This window comes from Peromyscus leucopus, chromosome 7 (genome assembly GCF_004664715.2).
Source record: "Peromyscus leucopus breed LL Stock chromosome 7, UCI_PerLeu_2.1, whole genome shotgun sequence".
NCBI lineage: Eukaryota > Metazoa > Chordata > Mammalia > Rodentia > Cricetidae > Peromyscus > Peromyscus leucopus.
Genome location: NC_051069.1, coordinates 85,200,703 through 85,223,757, shown reverse-complemented (window position 1 = coordinate 85,223,757; position 23,055 = coordinate 85,200,703). Strand labels below are relative to the sequence as shown.

At 44.3% G+C, this 23,055-nt stretch overlaps 1 protein-coding gene and 1 long non-coding RNA gene across 2 annotated transcripts in view; one reads left to right on the top strand and one right to left on the bottom strand.

The window, feature by feature from the left end:
• Zbtb38 (zinc finger and BTB domain containing 38) overlaps positions 1 to 23,055 on the top strand; it is a 70,767-nt gene that overhangs the window by 8,243 nt on the left and 39,469 nt on the right. The window contains exons 3-4 of the mRNA XM_028866035.2: positions 13,834 to 13,899; positions 14,430 to 14,882. The gene's annotated coding sequence lies outside the window, so the exon portion shown is untranslated. The remainder of the gene's footprint in view (positions 1 to 13,833; positions 13,900 to 14,429; positions 14,883 to 23,055) is intronic.
• Positions 1 to 23,055, bottom strand: part of LOC119088364 — a 58,679-nt gene that overhangs the window by 31,581 nt on the left and 4,043 nt on the right. The window lies entirely within an intron of this gene.

The following is a 23,055-nucleotide window of genomic DNA, read 5'->3' as shown; positions in this document are numbered from 1 at the left end:
ACTGCAGAAACCATTAACTCACACCCACCAGTCACATGATGGTTTCTGATAGCCCCACACTTCCTCTCATTCTCCTGCCTCAACTGCCAAAGGGGCACATCCCGTCATCTGCCTTTCATTTTTTGTTTGTTTGTTTGTTTGTTTATTTGTTTTGAGACAGGGTTTCTCTGTGTAACCCTGGCTAGTCTCTGTAAACCAGGCTGGCCTCAAACTCACAAATCTACCTGTCTCTGCCTCCTCCTGAGTGCTGGGATTAAAGACGTGTGCCACTGTTGTTTGCCTTTCAAATTCTACCTTACAGACTGCTCCCCTGTCAACAGGCCCCCTGTTCACAGTCAGATACCATAAACCTCTGTGTAGTTCCTCTGCCTCTCCATGTCCACACCCTCAGCTGGTGAAGAACAAAACCCAACGGTAGAGCTTCAGCTGTGCCCATCTCCATGATTAGGCCAGAGAAGCAGATGTGCTCATCTCCATGCTTAGACACCGGAGAAGCAGATGTGCCCATCTCCATGCTTAGACACTGGAGAAGCTGATGTGCCCATCTCCATGCTTAGACCAGAGAAGCAGATGTGCCCATCTCCATGCTTAGACACCAGAGAAGCAGATGTGCCCATCTCCATGATTAGACACTGGAGAAGCTGATGTGCCCATCTCCATGCTTAGACACCAGAGAAGCTGATGTGCCCATCTCCATGATTAGACCAGAGAAGCTGATGTGCCCATCCCCATGCTTAGACCAGAGAAGCAGACGTGCCCATCCCCATGCTTAGACACCAGAGAAGCTGATGTGCCCATCACCATGATTAGACACTGGAGAAGCTGATGTGCCCATCTCCATGATTAGACACCAGAGAAGCTGATGTGCCCATCACCATGATTAGACCAGAGAAGCTAAGGTGCCCATCCCCATGCTTAGACCAGAGAAGCAGACGTGCTCATCCCCATGCTTAGACACCAGAGAAGCAGATGTGCCCGTCTCCATGCTTAGACACCAGAGAAGCTGACATTATCACCCAGTGTCTCCAGTTCTGCACATGTCCCCATCGCCCAAGGGCTGTCCTCATCCCCATTGGTAACTCTTGATCCTTGGCTTTCTAGTCCAAATGTATGAGTGCAAGCTATGCTAAGCATGGATTCTAGTGATGTTTATGCTCTCCCTCAAGTCTGGGGCTCAGCTGATGAAGACTGATAGTCCAGGGATGTCTAGGGTAATTAATCCATGTCCTCACTATGTCTGCTCTATAAGAGCCTCATGTTCCTGTTGTCTTGAAATTTTTATTTATTTATTTATTTATTTTTAGTGCTGGGCATAGTGGTGCACACCTTTAATCCCAGCACTCAGGAGGCAGAGAAAGGCAGATCTCTGTGTTTGGGGCCAGCAGCCTGGTCTACATGGTGAGTTCTAGGACAGCCAGAGCTACATAGTAAGACTCTGTCTCAAAACAAACAAACAAACAAACATTTTTTAGATTTATTTTAATTTATGCATGTGAGTGTTTGCTGGCATGAATGGATATTCCTGCTGCCCTCAGAAGTCAGAAGAGAGCCTCAGATCCCCTATAACTAGAGCTAGAGATGATTGTGAGCCACCATGTGGGTGCTAGGACTAAACCCAGGTCCTTTGCAAGAGTGATGCCCTTAACCACTGAGCCATCTCTGCAGCTCCCCTTCAGAACTTTCATGACTGAGGCATCTTCTGATACAGAACATTCTGGTCACTCAAAGGACTGCATCCTCGGGCTAGGAAACTGGTAAGGATGGTGCCTCCATATACCTAAGCGGTGAGAGAGAGAGAAATCAGAGTTCCATGACATCTAGATAGGGTTTATACATCCCATTGGAGAATCCTATGTGGTCATAGAACAGAAAGCCCAAAGTCAAAAAGTGTTCAGTAGGTCCTCTGATTGGCAGGTACTGCTGGTGGCCCTCCTCTTACTCATCTGTATTGACTCCATGCCCCACCTTCACCATGAAAAGGGGCATCTACACAGTCTATGACCAGAGGAGCAGGAAGGTTCTAGCCCAAGAAAACTCTGTCCCTTCTCCATAAATTTGTATCACCCTTTTTGTCCTATAGAAGCAGGTACCTAGTCCAAGGGGTCACTGGCTCAAAGAGGTTTAGCAGCTCCTGATGGGGATATCCATCACCACAGCCAGGAGCACCTGAACAAGCCTGAAGGCTCACCCCAGACAAGAGACCAGCAATTTTCCATTATCGAAATGCCAGGCAACATAAACTGCCATGTTGACAGTTGCCAGGAAAGCCAAAGCAGTGAGAGCATTTTAGTGACCATCCTACCCAGGATCAGTAGTCCCAAACGTTATTCCTGTTTTATTGTACATCAGCAAAAGGAGCCCCTATATATCTACCAGAATGGCTCAATAGAAAATACTACTGTCGGGGGCTGGAGAGATGGCTCAGCAGTTAAGAACACTGATTGCTCTTCCAGATGACCTGAGTTCAATTCCCAGCACCCACATAGCAGCTTACAATTGTCTGTTACTTCAGTTCCAGGGGATCTGATACCCTCAGACAGACAGATATGTAGGCAAAACACCAATGCACATAAAATAAAAATAAATAAAGTATTTTAAAAAGAAGAAGAAAAGAAAATACTACTGTCACCAAGGGCAGGCCAGGGCATGGGAAAACTGGATGCCTTGTATCTTTTCAGTGAGAATGTAAGATGGTACAGCCATTCTTTGAAACAGTTGATAGTTTTCTTACAAAGTAAAACATTCTTTCCATATGATCCAGCAAATCCACTCCTGGATACTTACACAAGAGAAATGAAAGCTTACATTTGTTCGCACAGCAGTCTATATATAAATATCCATGGCTTTGCACGTAACACCTAAAGTCTAAAAGCCAGCCAAAGAGTCTTCATTCAACAAGCGAATGGGCAGCCAACTGTAGAGTGTGAAACACTGTCCACGAAAAGGGCACCTTTTGGCCTACCAGTTAAATGGATCAGAAGGGCCTCACACCGGGTGAAAGAACGCTCATCTCAGAGGGTTACATACCTAGAGACTACTTCCTAAGGGACTAAATCACAGCGAGGGAGGTGAGCTCCATGACTGCCAGGGTCCAGGATTGGTGGGTATGTGACTCTAAAGAAGGCCGTGGGAGTGACGGACTAATCTGTGTCCTGATTGTGTAGACGCTGTATGTGAAAGCATGTTACAGAACCACCGAAACACAGCTCATGTGAAAACCAGGTACATCAGATAAGCTCTATCCCTGAACTCAGAGTCAGTGTCCTACCGTTCGTAAGACCCCACTTGGGGAGTACCACGCTTTCTCTCCATTTCCTTACTCAACGCAGGGTCTTACCCTGAGGCCAGGCTAGACTTTAATTCCCCATTCTCCTGCCTCTGCTGGGATCCCAGGTGTGCGGACCACCCTTCCTATGCCGTTTCGGTAACTTCTTGTGACTCCTCCATTGCCAAAAAAAAAAAAGAAAATTTTATTTTTAAAGTTTCTTAAACTTTTGTTTTTCAAAATAGGAGGCTGGACAGATGGCTTAGCAATTAAGGATGCTTGATGCTCTTCCAGAGGACTTAAGTTTGATTCCCAGCACCCAGGTCAGGCAGCTCACAACCATATATAACTCCAGCTTCAGGGGATCTGATGCCTCTGGCCTCTGTGTCCACATATATATACAATTAAAAATAATAAAATAGGGTCTGGAGCGATAACTCAGGGCTTAGGGATATGTATTGTTCTTGCAAAGGACCTGAGTTGAGTCCTAGCACCCACATCAGGCAGGTTACAACCGTCTGTTAAGTTCAGCTCCAAGAGATCCAACATGCTTCTGAGCGCACGCGCACACACACACATGCACACATGTGTAAGACAATAATAATAAAATAAATCTTATTTTAAAAAAGTGTTTCAAAATGAAAAAGAAGAAGCAGAGGCCATTTCCTACCCTGGGGAAGTGACTCTCCTGTTGTTTATGTGGCTGGTATCTGACTTGTGGTTGGATAGGCCTGTCCAGTATCCTGGCAGCTGTGGCCTCACCCTCTGCTCCCAGACAGCCCAGTTGCATGGAGTCACAGCTCAGATATTCCTGCTCTCAGTGCGAACATGCCCCCCTCCCCTTCCCTGAGGCTGTAACTTCAAAGCTAAGTAAAGACCCCAAGATCTAAGAAATGGCCACACAGTGAAAAGTCAGGACAATCACTCTTCTCACCCTGCACCATAATTTCATTTCCAGAATGTGCTTTGACGGCTCTGCACTTCATACAGATTATTCTCTTTACCTCCACCAAGCGGGCCCCTCCTTAATGGAGGGAGATTAACCCGTCTTCGCCCCCTTTCAATCTTGTTTAGCTGAGAGCTTGCTTTTCCCAGCGCTGCTCGCCGGGCATGAAGACAGCTGAGAGCTCCAGGGTGAGCGGGGTGGCTGCCTTCCCTTTGAAGCCCAGGCACTGCGCTTGAACACCTTTTCGCCCGACTTGGCCCTGAAAAGACGCTTTTGAAACTGAACTTGTGAGCTGCGTGGGTCTGTAGCATGGAGTTGCATAAGGAACATGGGCATCTGGGTCAAGGGAGACTCTGAGCTCAACACCTCAGAACCCGTCGTCATGGAACCTGCGTCTTATTTATCCCTTGGCCCTGCAGAAGGCCCTCCGGCGTCCCTTGAGACTCAGGCTGAAGTGTATGAGACACTCTGCGGAAGTGACGATGTGTCCACATATAAGCCGCTGCCCCCACCCCCCATTACTAGCCTCAGCCCCTAGTTTCCTGCCCTGTCTTATTTATGTGTGTGTATGATTCATTTCAAGACCATGAGAGGGACAGAGGTGTGAGGGTTTCAGGCCTGGGGGTGAGTTGGTCATCAGGACAGGAAAGGAAGCAGTTTGCATTGCTGACTTTTCGTACCACTCGACCAATCCCTAGGTTTGTACGGTTTTGTTTCCAAGCCAGGCTGAACAACAGAAAACGAAACTTGCAGCTTATTTTTAGCTGTTCATGCTAACTCAAGAGATGCTTCTTTGCAAACCAAATAGAAGAAAGGTGACTTCAACCAGCTAAATTTAGAATGATTGACTGACAGCGATTAAGCCTGGGTCTCTGATCCGACCCAAGTATCAAAGACACTTGGGCCTAGGGAGTTTTGACCCTCTACTTATATATTTTGTTTAAAATTATTTTCAGTTGAGCTTTTTAAAGATGTAGGTGTATTTGCTTTGGAGAGGAATTGAGAAACACATTATAAACCCTGTTCTCCTGGCCACTGATCATTTTCATGTAATCTACAGCAGCTCAACAAGTAAACAACAGTCTGGAAACTTCTTCTGAAAGGAACCAGTCTATGAGGTCACAAAGAGCAGAGCGCTGGAAAGTCAGGAGCCTTGTTTCTGTACCAGTGTAAGGTCTGACTGACCTTTGAACTGGAGTGTGTAGATGACATTGTCCAAACCATCTTCCTTGTCCTAGAATTCTGTGGACCGCACTCGGGTACCAGGGCCCTGAGGAAACAGGGAGGTACTCTTTGGAGGTGGAGGTGGTCTTGTCAGGCCACCCTGATTTCCATTTCCTCTTTCCCTGTCCCAGAAAGGGACGTTTCACAGCTTCTCAGTCAACTTGGGGTTTTTCTTTGAGGAGTGTGTGATGAAACCTTTAAAAGATCTCCATAGGCGTCTCCATCCCTTCTCTCGTGGGCCATAGTTCTCCATTTTAGGAAGTGTCTTGCCAGCCCCCAAACTGAAGCTGCCACTGGCAGTGGGGAGCAGGGAGAGAACCTCATGACTTATGTTAGGAGTCAGGATCATACTCCAGTGAGTCATTCCACAGCACGAGGCAGGACTCCAGGTGCCCAGGGAGACACAGAGACTCTACAGGAGAAAGCCCAGAGCCTCAGGTAACAATGGCTGCTTCAAACAGCAAACGCTTACTGTGCTTTTTGTTCAGGCCAAGGAAAAGGAGTTTCTGGGGTGTTGGTCGAGCTGCCTGGGCTGAGGTGAGGTGCTCGGTGGAGACTCTGAGCTGCAGGCTCATTTATCCGATAAAAGAAAAGACTAGTACACTCCTAGGTTCAGTATGGGGGTATTTGTTGTCAAGGGGAGGGGCATATGGGAAGGATGATTCTCTCACATGAGGTAGATGCTGTATTCCATAGGAAATCTTGTTTATAGTTCCACCTTTCTTTTTCTAGCTGATTATTATTCTCTCTAGAAAAAAGAAACAGCTTCCCTGTCAGGTCAGTATTTTTTTGTTCCAAGTCTAGACTAGCCTATCGTTTTGTGTGTCTGGTCAGGGGCAGATGATCATGGGGGTAGATGGGCCAGATGTGGTAATGCCGCTGACCTGAGTGGACTCAAGGTCATCTAAATATTGTTCTTCAAATAGCAGGTGTGTGGGTTCACTCCGATCCATTGACTGAAGACTCAGAGGCACCTTAAGAATGAATCTAGCCTTTCTCTTGGCTACAGGGGTGTCCAGCCTCTAAGGATTGAACCGCTTTCCCTTCACCCAGGGCATTTGTATTTTTCTCTATATTTACACTCTAGCCAGTTGATTTCCATATGTTCAAAACAACCTGAAAGAAGCTTCCGAAAATACAATGCCAAGTGCAAATTTCTCGATGTATCAGGCACCACAATTTTCTAGGTTTCCGAACCAAGTTTTGCATAGGCTTTGTATCCTTGGGAGACTCTCAGACAAGAATCACATAGGGCAACAAGAGAAACAAAGGATAACTGAGAAACAAAACATGAATTAAGGCTAGGTGCTAGCACTCTGGAGCCAGGCCAGATGTAACTCAGTAGGAATTCTTTCAATTCTTCAAATGCACTGAGGAAGGAAAGCAGAGTTCGGGCACTTGCTAAAGCTGACAGAGCGATGTCCACCTCAAAGGCTGTCCAACTAGCTCGGGTTGAGCTGTGTGGCCTCCCTCCCAGTTTTCACCTTCTCTTTGTTGGAAACCCGTGTTTCAGTTTCCTCTTCTCCTTCTAGCTCTTTCTTGGAGTATCTGCCTCTGCGCGGTCCCCAAGGCTTCCGCCTGACCTTGCCACCAGATCTTTCCCCGTTGCCAAAGACTTGACTGCATCCTAGCATTCCGACTGCTCAGGCATGCCACTCACTCACCCCCTCACTAGACAGAGTGAGGTAATCCTCTCCCATTCCCAGGCAGGGTGGAGCAGGTTGATAAGAAAGCCCCTCTGGGAGCCACCTCACTGGCCTACAAAACTGCTGACAATTAATGGAAATAATCCGCCACAAGCTACAAGGAGGCAGGAGGCTTGGGATCTGGCTCTTGGTCTACTCAACCGAGAAAGCAAGCTGGGGTGGGTTCTTTTAGAATCACATACAAACAGAACTTCTGTGTACATGTACAGAAGGGACTTTAGATTGAAGCAAATGAACAGCTGGATCCCAGCACTCAGAAGGCAGAGGCAAGCAGATCTCCCAGTCTGAATAGCCATCTCCAGGATAGCCAGTGCTACTCAGAAAACCCTATTTAAGAAAGAAAGGAAGGGAGGGAGGGGGGGAGGGAGGGAAAGAAGAGCAAGCAGCTACTAAACTTCATTCATTAAAATGACATATTTAAACATTTAGCTTAGTTGAGGAAAATATCTTACTGTCTTACTCAAAAATTAGGCTCTTAAAAACACACATAAGTCATAAAAGAGGATATAACCTAAATGTTTTTCTACTTCCAACTCTGCCATAATTTCCTTCCTTCCTTCCTTCCTTCCTTCCTTCCTTCCTTCCTTCCTTCCTTCCTTCCTTCCTTCCTTCCTCCCTCCCTCCCTCCCTCCCTCCCTCCCTTCCTCCCTACCTCCCTCCCTTCCTTCCTTCCTTTTTTTTATGGTGGAAAAGTGCATTAAAATATAATTGAAGAATGAAAGTGTAAACTCCTAAGCAAAACTCCACGGCTTCAGAATGGCCATTCTAACTACAGAAGTTCACCAAGTTTATAGATGGGGCTGGGCAAGTGTCTGAGCGGCTCCCTTAATCTAGCTGTGTGATGTTTTTATTTGTGAGTTCCTTACAATAAAGTAAATTTTATTTTTTTTAAAAAAAGTCCACTAAAAAATATGTAGGAGTCGGGGAGGGCTGGGGAGATAGCCCCAGGTCTCCGTGGGAAATGAAATAAAAATGAAACAAGAAAAGAAAAGGGTGGACATTGATGCTGAGGGACAGCCACCACCCAAGGCTGAACTTTGATTTCCACATGCATGCACACACATGTGCATGTATACCCCCTCCACACACATAGACCCCCACAGACATATAATAAAAACGAAGGGAAAGCACATGGTGGGGAAAGGGCCTCATAACATACACTTGATGTTTTCGTTTCATATGAGAACACTGTGTGTGACCTGAAACCAGGCTGGCCTCGGTGTCTGCACTCGACTTTTTCCTTCATTGCTAATTTAGGTTAAAAGCCAGATAATCTATAACAAATTAGTTCATAAATGCTAAACACAGTAGGTATAGAAGGAAAGCAGCTGTGATTTTTAATACAATGAGTGGGTGAACTAGCTTATTAAGGGTGGGATTTGGGGCAAATCTGTATGCATGTGGTGCTAAGGGTCAAACTCAAAGCCTTATGTATACTGAGCTACATACACCCCAAGCCTAAGGTGTAATATGGAAAAACTGGACTTTCCTCAATGAGATTTTAGCATGTGCAGAAATGGAAGCTTTTCCTACCCACTTTGCACCATGAAACATTTACAAACTACAACAAACCCCCCTCCAAAATTGTTACTCTGCTTTCTAGTCCTAATTTCCCAACATGGTCTACTTCATATATATATTTTTAAATTCTTTTTTCATGTGGTTGGGCCCAGGCTGTCTCTGGTTGGTGACAGCTTAGATACCCACAGTTCCCTGGGCCTGGTTCATATAAAAGGGGTAGCCACAGCCACAGGGGACCAGGGTGCTCCATGAGAAACCATCCCCCAGGATGTCATCCCAGTGGGAAGATTTCTGGAGTTAGCTGGAGATGAGATGCAGGAGGTAGTTTCATCCCTTAGGGATGGGGGCAGATTCAGGTTTTCCATCAACTAGTCTCAGATTTTAATCCTAGTCTCTATATGATAGTTATCTTTAAAACTGATGGTAGTTAATACTATAGGATACAGTGCTATTAGGTTAGAATTTATTTATATAACATAGTTAAAATATTAAGTATGATTTTTAGTTTTTTTTTTTTTTTTTTTTTTGGTTTTTCGAGACAGGGTTTCTCTGTGTAGCTTTGCGCCTTTCCTGGATCTCGCTTTGGAGACCAGGCTGGCCTCGAACTCACAGAGATCCGCCTGCCTCTGCCTCCCGAGTGCTGGGATTAAAGGCGTGCGCCACCACTGCCCGGCTGATTTTTAGTTTTGATCAGCACACAGAAGTTCCTGCTCAGATCTCTGGACAAGATGTAGCCAGTGGAAGAATAATGGACTTTCTTTAAAATGTCAGTCAAAAAGCTGGGTGGCAGTGGTGCATGCCTTTAATCCCAGCACTTGGGAGGCAGAGCCAGGCAGATCTCTATGAGTTCGAGGCCAGCCTGGTCTACAGAGTGAGTTCCAGGACAGGCACCAAAACTATACAGAGAAACCATGTCTCAAAATATCATCCTATTATTTTTTTAGGTTCTTCTTCTTCTTCTTTTTTTTTTTTTTTTTTTTTTTTTTTTTTTTTTTTTTTTTTTTTTTATGTGTGTATAAGTGTTTTGCCTGAGTGTATATCTGCGTGTCACAAGTATGCCTGGGACCCATGGAGTTCAGAAAAGGGTGTTCAATCCCCTGGAACTGGAGTAACAGATGGTTGTGAGATACCTTGTGGGTGTTGGGAATCAAACATAGGTCCCCTGAAGGAGCAGCCAATGTTCTTAACTGCTGACTCATCTCTCTAGCCCCACAATGTTGTTTTAAGTTATTGATAAATCACTTTATTGCAGGGTGAGGTAGCACACCCCTTAATCCCAGCATTCAGGAGGCAGAGGGAGATAGAAGAGCTCTGAGTTTGCTGCTAGAATCACCTACACAGTGAGCTCTTGGCCAGTCAGGGCAACACAGTGAAAGTCTGTCTCAAAGAACACAGACACTAATAATAATTAATTAAAGAAGGAAAGAAAGAAAACAGAAAAAGAACTACCAAATTGTTTCCAAGCCTGAATATAATCAACCTCATAAAAAATTTTCTGCCTTTTATATTTACGTAAGAATTTAAACATAAAAATGTTATACATGGTAAACATTTATTTTTAAAATCCAGTTGTCTAGCTAACCAGATCATGAGTTTACCTACTCCTATGCAGATTAGGTATAGAATGAAACCAGCTGTGATTTTTAAAGCTGTGACTGGCATCAAGAAACATGCAAACCCATCCAAATGTTTATAAACCAAGGATTCCTCTGGGACTCGGTGCCCTGACCTGATGGTTTTTTTAAATGAGAAGAGTCGAGCTTTGTTCATACTTGAATTATGTACTTTGCATAAGCCATGCAATTTAACTTTAACCCACAGGCCTGGAAATAAAATTAGCTCCGCCTGCAGAACTCAGAGGCCAGGGCAAGCAAAAACGTATGAATCGTCACCGCCTTGCTCCGTCCTCCAGCGGGCGGGTGCTTGTGGCATTATTTTGGGAACCTTATGTTTGACTTGTCAAAGCCTACAATTTTCATTGTGGAAAAGGGAGTCTCATTTAACTTAATGTCTGTGCATATGCCCTGAGGAGGAAGGGCATTCAATTTTTTAAAAATCCTAAGCGAATGCATGCATATCTTCACCACTTGTAATCGTGACAAAGCTTAAATAATTCAGGCATGAGCATGCCTTGTTTTTTTTTTTCCAGTACAAAACAAGATTTATTAGTTGACAGCATCTGCCCAAACACACTCATTCCTCAGAATATTTACAGCTAGAATTCATGTTTGTTTAACCCAAGTAGGTTTGGTAAATATATCACGTTTGATCACTGTTTAGGGAAATCACAAAATAACATTCAATATGTGTTTTTTTGCTCATTTTGACACAAGTAGTGAACAAGGGCACCCCACAAAGAGGTGTGAAAAGCCTTTGCCCTGGCATCTGGTTATAAGACGTACCAGTATAGGGCCCAACCACAGCCACCACCCTGCACTTTTTGGGAGCTGAACAACCCTTTCACAGGGGATGCATATTAGATATCCTGCATATCAGATATTTACATCATGATTTATAACAATAGCAAAATCACAGTTATGAAATAGCAATGAAAATAATTGTATGGTGGGAGGTCAGCACAACATGAGGAACTGTCTGAAAGGGTCAGCGTTAGGAAGGAAGGTTGGGATGTAACACTATTCACTTATCTCCAGGGAGCTTGAAATGGATGACAGTTGTTGTCACTGGCATTTATTATTCCAGACAGAGGAGGCACTGACTTGGCCCAATATGGTCACCACCGATTCTGTATCTTAATAATACGTTGTGCATATATAATGTGATGTCATTCACGGGGACTTTCTCAACAGACATTGAGTGTCATGTGCCAAGGTGTTTCCTTCACCCTTCAACTCTTCTTGAAGGACCCCGCTTTATAGACGACCGTACGGTAATTAACTTGGCGCTTGTAATTCCGCCTAACAGTTGAATTCTAGACCCCCTTGGTAAGGAAGGAATTAGCACAAACACACTCCATTCTAATTTTCTGTCGCTGTCAATGTTGTTAGCCAGGGCTTAGAGAGCCATGATGTGGGGGGCGGGGAAGAGGACTCCAGCTTTGGTGTTAGGAACATCAGAGCTACGGTTTTCATTAACGCCACATTCATTTCTGGAGCACTTGTGAGAGAGAAGTGTGCTTCAACAAGAAAATGACTTGCTGAGGATCAGGTAGGACCCACCGTCCGACTGACAGAATAACGCCGATGGGCTAGAGATAGGCAGGGGTGCCTTCCACACGGTCAGCTGCAAATCACTTCTGTTCCGAGGGAGAAGACAGAATTCAAACCAGAAACAATCCAGTTGGGAAGCCTACTACCTAAGCCGAGGTTTTTCAAATGGATTTTCTCCTTTCAGCAATTTCTAGGGCACACGAACGCTTTGCCAACCTCATTATTATCAGGCAGTTCTTACAGAAGACAGAGTCACTAGAAAACTGGCAAACCAAGGAAACATTAATTCATTGTTGCATTGTTAAAATTGATTAACATTAGCATATTGGTGATGCAATAGGCAATTAAAGACCGTGTGAGAGATGAAAAGAAATATGTAAAGATTACATATTTAAAAATAATCAGAGCATTTCATAAAAATGCTAGCTTATATCTGGGCTCTGAGGGTGGGGGTGGGTATGGTTTCTTTGTTAAAAAAAAAAGAATCTGTTTTGTTTTCTTAAAATAAAAGACTTCTTGTTAATTTTTTTTTTCTGTTTTTAATCTGCTGGTAGGATCTTAAAAAAAAAAAAAAAAAGTCTACCAAGCTACCCTGCTACCCTGTTTTCCTCTTTAGAGACATAGTTACACTGGTTTTGTAGCAAAATGGTATTTGCTTATGAAGTATTTCTTTAAAATCTGAATAAGCAGCCATTTAACAGTTTTTGTTCCACTGTGTTAAACGTTTTGTTGCCGTTTGAGCTCCAAGTGTGTGTGTATGTGCGTATGACCGTGTGTGCACATGCGTGTTCATGCACGTGTATGTGTGTAAGAGAGAGGAAGGGACGAAAGGGTCTGTGCCTATGAATTCTTGAAGCCTTTTTTTTTAATTAAAAAATAATTCCTCACAATTATGAATTGGAGTCTATAGAAAGTGATCCCAGTTTATTGCATACAGCCAAACTGGGTCCCCTCAATCCTGAGCAGTCGGGGAGGTGGCAGTGAAGAAGATATGGAATTGGGTGCCTGAGTAGATGAGATTTCATTTTCGGGAAACATTTCACTCATAAAATAGAGAGCAACCCCCCATCAGCCCTGGCCTCCTAATGCCAGTGTAGCTCGAATAAACCTCAAAGTAAAACAAAGGGACATCGCCTCTCGGCACACACCGTCTGTCCTCCAGTGTGTACCGTCCATTGCCTTTCGGTATTCCTGTAACTGGCTTGTTCGCTTGGGAGGGGGAGGGGGAAGACGAATCACTCTGCATTTTCTATGTTTGGAACACGTACAGTGTGCTGCTGTAAATCTTACTAGTATTTAGGTCAATATCCTAAAGATAGCTTTAAAATTGTTTATGAAGGCCAGCTGTACATCCTAAGGAACCTGACATCGAATTCTTTTTCTATACCGATTTTATTTGGCTTCTAACTGTAAGAAAATCCACTTCCATGTTCATACAATTCTGTCTGCAGAGGTATCCGCCATTCTGTACTGCAGATACATTTAGCCGGATACATTTATGCTGCCTGTGGTTAAAGGTTATAGAACGGATACAGACAACCGATCATGCATTTTTCTACAAGCCTGCCGGCACCTTAGGGTTTTTTTTTTTTTTTTTTTAAATCTACAAATGCTATGCCCTTTTTCAGAATTCGTCTTCACTTGGCAGTAGCTTAGCAGGTTTGATTTAAAAAAAAATTTTTTTTTCTGCTGCTGTTAGCAATTCTATGAAAGGAACAGTCTATAAAATGCATCCCCAAGCAGATACATACTGTATTGCAAGCTCTCTCCAAGAAGAGGATATGACAATATTCGTTCCTGCTGATTTTCTTCCTTAGCAAAAGGACTGTTTGATTTTCAGAAGCAGAAGGACTCATTCATTGTGCGGCCGCCCTGCTTAAGTGCAGGAAATGCCTTCTACTGCCTGGTTGCAGAATTTGGAGTTTGCTAAACAGTGGTTAGTGATTGGGCTCATCCTGCATCAGCAGTTGATGACATTTTTCTTTGTTCCCTCCTACCCAGTTGAGCCAAGACTCTGAGGCTGATATGCAATGTCACTTACAACATTAATCAGATACTGCATTTAAGGTGAGCTGTCCCTTGCCTCCTCCTCCTTCCCTCGAGCTCGCTCGCTCGCTCGCTCGCTCGTGGGCTGCATGCAGTGCGTATCTTGCTTGTGTGAGCCTAAGATGGCAGGCAGGATTAGCCGTGCTGTGCTGTGTGTGCGTGCTGTGTAGAATTCATTACATGTTGCCTAGTATTTCAGATGTGAGTATGTAAATGCTCTCTATGCCATATCATCTGGTAGCGAAGACTTGCTTTGCCTCATTACAACCTTCGTTATTTCCACATCATCTTTCTTTTCGGATTCATCTGCTTCTGGAGGTTTGCTTTTCATCACATTCAGAATAAGATCCTGTCTTTTTTTTTTTTTTTTTGAACAAAGCCAAATAAATCCCACAAAACCCTAAAACCCAAACAAGAACAACAAAACTCTGCTACCAGATGGTGGCTCCCCTTTCTTCTTGCATTTGCTGTCTTTTAAATAATGTATGTTGTATTGTTAATTAATGTGAATATCAAATTAAACACTTGAAACTTACATGTTTATTATGCAGGTAGGAGGCCAGGTGGACTCTATTTTTAACTCCTAGGCACTGCATCGTGTGCAAGCAACACAGGTTCTCATATTGTGTTTTCAGTGCTGGGATCAGTGGTTTGATTTTCAGCAAATGTGACAGTGGCCTTTGCAGCGGTCAGTATTGAGCTTTGAACTCTCAAAGGAGCAAGGGAGGAAAAAAAAAAAATTCAACACACCACCTCCTCGGTTGCAGCCTCCGAGAAACCTTGGATCAGAAACTTCTTTTTTCAGTCCTGTTTTGCTGTTGATAAATTCAGCCCTCGTGATCAGAGTGCATTCAAGCTGTTCTGCGTATGATTTTTGGTGTGTGTGACAATCGCATCTAAAACTTGTGAGCAAGAAGACGGAGAAATCAGTGGGTCTCCATCGCCTTCCATAAAAATGGCCGAGTGTCTTGTTATGCTAACGCTGCCCTGAGTGACGCGCACAGGTAGGTTGGAATTTGCATGCTTTATAGATTTTTTTGGAGCCATGCAGGAAAAACATTAGATGCATTAAAATGTGACTTTCAGAATTAAAACTAAGATACTTGTAATATGTTAGGGATGGCATTAAACTGGATAGCCTCTTGTATCCAAATACTATATAAACCTAAGCATAAACAACTTATAAAGTGATTCTGCTGTAAAAGTGAGATGAATTCTTTTTCAAAGAAATTTAGTTGTATGATAGGTGTGGCGCCACTAGACAAAAGAATTTTTTGAAAAGTCTGGTGATTTGGCTCAATTTTAGCTTGAAACTAAAAACAAATGGGTTTCTGAGATAATTTCAAAGAGCGTAAATAAGCTCAATAGGAACTATCAAAAATGTTTAATCTTTAAGAAGCGGACTTTAACTGTATTGTGTGGACTATGAAAATTGAAAGTTAAATCCTTTCAAAATCATATTTTTGTCATATACAATGATAAATTCAGTATTTGTATGTGCATGTAGCTGGAGGGCGGGAGTTATCATTTTTAAAGGGAGAAATGCTAAGATTCCGTGGCCCTCTTAGCAGAAATTGAGCTCCATTAAATGAAGCTGAGCCCCTAGAATGGCTGGAAGCTGAGCCCTTGGAACGCCTTGGTGCAGAAATACAGTTGTGCTCTCTATGTACCAAATCCTGGCATCTTCCAAAATCATTTCACAAGCTCTTCCCTTTGAGCCTAACCCCTCAAAAATATTTTAGTTTCAATTTAACACAGGGCCAGAACCTGTTTCCTTGGTAACCAACTCGTATTTAAAAATGCAGTAATAGATATGCACAAGAATGTGTTAGAAAAGGAGACATTTGCCAAGTGAGAGTCTCACACACAGTTTTGTGTCCTCTCACATAGAATGTGAACTGGCTTTAGACATTTTTTTTTTTAAAGCAGTTTCAAGCCTTAACATCTCAACTGCATCTCTAAATTTACAGAGGCTGGCTCCATGAACGCCTTTCTCTCCCTTTGTGCTCAATGCGTTCTAAATTAAGGTTTCTCCATGCGCTCTAGAATGCAGGTCAAGGTTTGTGGAGAGGTGTGCTTCCATTCTCACGGCTCACCAGCGCCTCTGAAACAAAAGCTGTTGCAGAAATTCTAAGAATCAGCCAATGCCTCTGCTTCCACCTTCCTCAGCCCTCCATGGTAGCCTCCCAGCGCAGGGTAGAGCTGGACCCAAAGCCAAGCCTTCCTTCCCCATGACAAGTGCACACTGAGCCCTCACGGGAGCCTCTCTGCGGCTGCTGCCAGACCTGAAACCTCCCTCCTCTGGGAGGTGCTCCCAGGTGAAGAAGTTTGAGATTCAGAGCCGTGTATGTAAATAGTTGCCTGTTTTTAGCAGTCTGTTTCATTTCCTACAGTGTGATCTGCAGTCAAATCTCTTAGGGGTTAAAGAGTGGTGCTTGTTTATTGTTATTGTGTTGTTTTGAGGCCAACTAAATTATTGTGCTTGGAATCATTCTGTGGCTCAGTTATATTAGAACGTGATTCATCTGGTGATTCGTTCTCTGGGCTTGCCACGAAATAGCCTTCCTCCTGCAACACTTTTTTTTTTTTTTTTTTTTAAATCTGCTTGGGAGCCATTTTGCTTCTTGCCTGTGACTTAAAATGACTAAGTGCATTTTGAGTATAGTATCTATCAGATTGCAGACCAAAGGGAAATGTCAGAAACCTGACTCGGAATGGACTTTTATTTTAGGACCAGCAGCATTAACAGTTTCAGGAAGATCGGGCAATCGTCAGTCGCTCCTGGACAAACACAGCGAGCTCAGCATTTGTAGTTAAAACACTTGCTGTCCAGACAGATTCTAACAGAATGTCTTCCATCTTGATAGGCCAGTGCAAATTAATCATTTCAAATGAATCTGAATCTTAATTACAAGATTAGATGGATGAAATGCAGTTGTTGTTTTAGCATGAATGAATGCCTGATAGCCCCCACATTCACAGAATGTTGGTCCTTTTGTTTTCTACTTAAGCGTGGTGACGTCATCTCGTAGATGCTCATATCTAATGATTTTTTTAATTGACATTATTCATTTGTGTTGCTCTTGGTCGTGCCTAAAAGAATTTCAAATATAATTCATAGAGCCAGAAAACCAAATAAGACTGTGGGGAAATACACTGCACCATTATGACTCTAATAAATAGACCAGTGAATGGAAGAATAATTGTTATTTATGACTTTGTTGTGTGTCGCTTAGAGCGATGTTTGCAAGGCACAAAGCTTTTCTAAACTTCCCCATTTACAATGATCATTGGATTTCCTGGATGAGCTGAACGGGGAAGCGCCCCTCACTCCTTCCCGCCGCCGCCCGCCGATGTCTGACAGACTAGGTAGGCTTAACCCATTTACACGTGTTGGCTGAGGTGTTTGTGCCGGGCAGGCCAGAGCAGGTGCGACAGGAGAATGTGCAAACAACTGCTTTGTTCTTACCAAAATGAAATGGGCAAATGTGTGGTTTTCTGCCTGAATGATTTATCGTATGAAATTCTCAACCCTTGTTTTTCTTTGGGGAACAGAGAAATGTTTTTCCAAGCTTTAGCTCGGTGGCAATGTAAGGCTTCATCTCTTGCTTCTACACTGACGTGGATCTAACGCGGTCTTTTCTGAGGGACCTCCTCACCCCCCCCCCCGACTGGTAGCCAGGCCACAGTGTAGACTTGGGGCCTCTTTATTGCTTTATATGTGTGTGTGGGGGCGGGGATCTAGAAAACACTTAGTACCTTTCTCTTTATTACTAAATCATGCTAAGTAAGCCTTTGAGTTTCTGGTCCCATGCGGCTTGTTCAAATAGCTACTTTCCAAGGCTAACTATTCAACACACTTACTAAGCGCCTACTGTCTACCAGGCATATTCTAGAAGCTAGAAACACAGTAATCAACAAGACAGACGGGAGCTTGCTTCTCATGCCCCTGCCTCCGATATGGCAGGGTAGACAGCGGGGGAGTGGTAAAAACGAACATGGAAGCAAACAGCTAACGAACACAAGAACAAGGAGGAAAAGCAGCTGGGTACAGTAGCACAAGTTCCAGCATTGGGCTAGCCTGGGCTAGCAACCCTGTCTCAAAAACAAAGAAGAACTAAAAGTTAAACAAACAACAAACAAAACAACACCAGCAAGGGTGATACGTTGTAGGGAGAACCACTTGAATGTTTGGTTTGGGAAAGCCTTCCTGGGGCTGTGGCACAGCAGGAGTGGAGTTCTGCAAGGTGAGGACGCAGCCTGGCAAGGAGAGGGCGGGCCTGCTCCACACAGCGCCGTGTTCAAGCACGAACTGCAATCATGTCTTTGTGGACCCCTCAGGCTCCTGAAGCCAGGCTTCACAGCTCCACGGTTGCTTCTGCCTCGGGGAGCTCCCGATGTGAAGAAGGCAGCCGGGCCCCTGGGGCTGGTTCTGGCCTGGCAGACACCAGATATGGCTGCCTTTGACCCCAGCGGCACCCTGAATCTACCTGGGAAGGTAGAGTGAAACTCTTGGCACTGCATCCCACATAGTGATGCAACGCTGGCACAGACCCAATATCAACTCAGTAACAGCCTCTTGGAGCAAGGAATGTTCTGGAAAGTATCTTGTTTTGTTTTTCTTAAGAGTCAGCGCTCTTCTGTGCCTGCCAGGTTAGGCTGCTGATGAGGATCAGAGAACAGGGATGATCTGTTAGACAAGTTCAACACTATATGGTTCCTAAAAGCCTTCTGAACATTCTAGAATGTTCTTTCTAAAACTGATTACACAGTACCACGGAGGTGGCCTGGCTGATTCCTCATACTTCATTGGTTTTATGAAGCATCCTCCTGCAGGACAAAGCTTGCTCTAGTCCTTTGTTGCAGAGAATGGCCTGCCGTGGGTGGAAGGAAGAGATGCCTCAGCAATTTGGTTCACATCTTGGTGTGTTTGAGCATTTACTGAGTAACAGACACTGTTATCAGCTAGGCCAAATGGATATGACAGGGCCCCCACGGGACTCTGTTCTCAGGTCCCCACACAGGGCGAGATAATGATATGGACAGGCACAATTATGTATCCTTCCTGTTGCAGAAAGAAAGCTTTGTTACTGTTCCCTGAAGTTCATTCTTCAGTTTACAGGCAGCTCAGCCAACGTCAAGGACAGGTCTTCACTTGGACCCTGTCTTTTCTCTCACCACCTTGCTAAGTCGCGTTGGCGCCTAATAAGCCACCGTCTGCCTGGCTGCCCTTCTCCAAGCTGGTCTGCCTGCACTGCCAGGTGACCTCAACAACGGCTGCCACTTTTGAATTCATGAGCAGATGTTAGGCTGAGAAGCCCTTGAATGCAAACATTTGAATTTGTGATGCAGGCAAGATGCTTTTGCCTTTTCACCTTGCTGCCGGCAAGGAGGCGGGGACACCCGGCTCCTGACCAATCCACAGAAAGCTTTCTGGTCAGCAGGTAAATTGAACCCAGTTGCTAAATCACTCATCTTTGTTAGGCGATGTTACGTGATCCCGGCACATCACTGCTGTGGCCTAAACATCTCAGTGACCAGAAAATTGCTCCCTGGTCTTGCCGCTGACTCTGCATCTTTTCCTTTAATGGCATCTTTGCATCTGCAGCTCCTTCCTGCTAAGGGCTGGAGAGCAGTATTTGTGTCCACCCTCATTCTGTCAGACCTGCAGAGGGGGTTTGTTTTCTAGTACTGCTTTGTTTTTAAAAACGCCAGTCTAAATATTCTTTCTGTGTTCACGAATGCATGGAGGCTTTCATTGTTTGCTTTACATAATAACCATCTTCTTTACCCTCACTCTACCAAATGGGTATTTTGAAATTTCCTTTTCCGTCTGCATACTAAAATCCCTCACCAGGTCTGAGGCCTTGCTCTAATTAAGGCCTCACTCTGTGCTGCCCTGGTCCCCAACACCGAGCCTGCTGCAGAGTGCCCCGCCTGAGGGCCTTACAAGCCAGTGAGATGAGGAAACAAAGGCCACCAGCTGAGAATGTGGTTAAATCCCAGAAGGGCAGTGCCCTTGTAATCCCCACCCACCCCACCCCCTTTTCTTCTTATTTCTAGAACTGAGAAAGGGAAAAGGAGGGTTTTTAGTAGGGACAGGGGGGAACTACGCCATGGATTCAGGGGGAACTATGCCTGTATGCAGGGTCCAGGGAAGTCATGTGGAGAGATGGAGAGAACAGGGTGTCATCCAGAAGGCAAAATGGGGTGGTGCCGACTGAAAGGGCAGCGCTGAGGTGGGTGGAGGTGCAGAAGGTTAGAAAGTGGGAACAAAGGGAGCGGCAGGCAGTGGGGACAAAGGGGAGGCTACTTTGCCCCACTTTGAAGCCAGGGGTTCAGGGTACAAGGGAGAAAGTGGACAATGTTTACAGTAGAGACAGAAGTCGGGTGCAGGCCGCAGACCGGCTGCACCAGAGACAAAGCTCCACGCCATTCTGTTGGTCTTTGAGCATCTCATTGACCTTGTTCCTTAATTATGCCCAGTAGCCCATTGGCTGGCACCCACTGACGGATCTCCTTAAATGTGATAAATCCTGGAGCCTTACAAAGTCTCCAGTTCCATCCTAAGCCAGAGAAGACCCCCTTCCCTATTGTTCTATTAGATCTCCACCAAAGTTTAAACAAAATGAGGGGGCTTTTAGGATGTGCTGTGCCCAAGTGCTGTTGGACTTCTACAGAGCACAGACTGGAGTTCTACCTGCAAGGTCTGGGAGAAGGAAAGACTGTAGCTGGAGAGTTTCTCTCCGAGTCCTGCCAATCTCCGGCAGTCCCACAGCCCACTTATAAAATAAACACACAGACTCTTATATTATTTAAACTGTTTGGCCTAATGGCTCAGGCTTCTAGCTGTCTAGTTTTTACATCTTAAATTAACCAATTTCTATAAATCTATACCTTGCCACATGGCTCGTGGCTTACCAGTATCTTATATGTTGGTACTCATGGCAGTGGCTGGCAGCGTCTCCTGACTCAGCCTTCCTGTTCCCAGAATTCTCCTTTCTCTTTGTCCCACCTATACTTCCTGCCTGGCTACTGGCCAATCAGCATTTTACTTATACAGAGCGATCTCCACAACAAAAGACAGACAACGGACCAGTGACTCAAGGACAGCACAGACTTTATTTGGGAGAAGACCTAGAGGGATGTTCGCAGTCTAAGGAATCTGCCTGTTTTCCACTTACAGGCTGGGGTAGTCCGAGGGCAGAAAAGGAGAAGGGGGTGGGAGATGTCCCTCTTTTGGTCCCTGGCCAGCCAATGCTAGGGTAGCTCAAGAAATAAACTGAGCAGTGGGTTAAAGAATGTCAGTGAGCAATAAACGTTCCTGTGGTGGTGAGCCTTTATTACTAGGGGTTGGTAGGATTGGGGAGAGGGGGGTAAGAATCTAGAAAAACAAGTTACTTTAGTTCTGAGAATTGTCATTTTTTTTTTTTAACCTAAATGGGGGGACTTTACAAAACGGTGTGACCATGGCTAACACTATCCAAAATACCTGCTGTAAGCTGCAGGGCCAAGAAATTCTCTTTCCCAAATCCATGCTTCTCTGCATTTGGCTCTCAAAGCCTGCTTCTTCCTTCCTCCTCTCCCTCTCTCCCTCCTTTCTTCCTTCCTAGCCTCCCCCCTCCCCCCTTCTCTCCTTCTTTCTTCACCATCCAGTGCTGTGTGGCTCCCCTTTGGTTCATCTACTGGGATCCATGAGGAACTCTGTATCAGTTTTTATTTAAGCTGGGCATGGTGCCATCCACCTTTAATCCCAGCACGCCAGAGGTAGAAGCAGACAGAGTTCTCAAAGTGCAAGGCCAGTCTGATCTACACGGTGAGTGCCAGGCCAGCCAGGGTTACAGTGAGACCCTGTCTCAAAGAAACAAAACAACAAGAAAAAAAAACAAAAACAGTGAGTTGAAGCAAAGCTGAGGATATGGTACAAAGAAGGAAGCAAATTTCCACAAGTTTTGTATTGATGAAACGAAATATGATATAAAATAGTAACTATAAGGGATATGGCTGTGATTGTGTCTTTACACTACTATGGGCAATGAAGTTTGAATTTCATATGATTTTCTCATCATTTAATGTTCTTCTTTTTGACACTCCCCCTACCCCAATCACTTAAAAATGTAAAACTTGGGCTGGAGAGATGACTCAGTTGGTTTAGAGAAAATAATGCTGCTTTTGCAAAGGCCCCAAGTTGGATTCCCAGAACTCGTCTTGCTCACAACTGTCTGTAACTCTAGCTCCAGGGGATCCAGTGCCTCTGGCCTCTGCAGGCACCTGTACTATGTGCACATCACGCAACACAGACACATATTATGAATACACATAATCTAAACAGATTGTTTACGCTTAAAAAATATAAAATTATTCTCAGGCCATACAAAAACAGGTCACAGGTTAGTTAGATTTGAAGATCGGTCATCCCTCTCTTCCTCCCTTTATTAAAACGCGATTTCCCTTTGTAGCTCAAGCTGAATTTAAACTCGTGGTTCCCCTGCCTTGGTCTCCAGAGTACTGGGATTACATGCATGGATAATGATTCTGTTTGTAAATTATAATCTGTTTGGGGGGTCAACTGGCCAGATTAAGTCGATATGTTTTGTTTGATTTCTAATAATATTTTTAAAAACTGTGTGTGCACGCGCGTATGTGCACCCCCCCCCATGCGTACACACATGGGGAGATCAGAGGATAACTTTAGGGAGCCCAGGGACTGAATTCAGGCCACCAGGCTTTGCAGCATGCACCTTTACCCACAGAGCCATCCCACTGGCCCCAATGTCTAGTAATATTTTCTACTGAATGTTGTCTACTAATTTCATTACTTTTACTTATAAAACTATGATATACATACTGTGAAACAGTTAGAATATTAATGTTTCACACCTGTCATTTTAATCTTTTATCTACATTCCGTGAACATTTGAATGTTTTCTAGACACATTAATTAACACAGCACAAGCATTTTATACCATTTAAAAATCTTTCACAAACATAACCTTTTAAAACTTTACTATGAAAATCTTGAACATAAATAGAAGCAAAAGGGCTTAACAAATGTCCCCTTCTTTCATGCCAAGGCCTTCATTATTTCAAAGGAAATCCCACACTTTATATATTGTTGTTTTCAAGATAGGGTCTCTAACCCTGGCTGTCCTGGATCTCTCTCTGTAGACCAGGCTG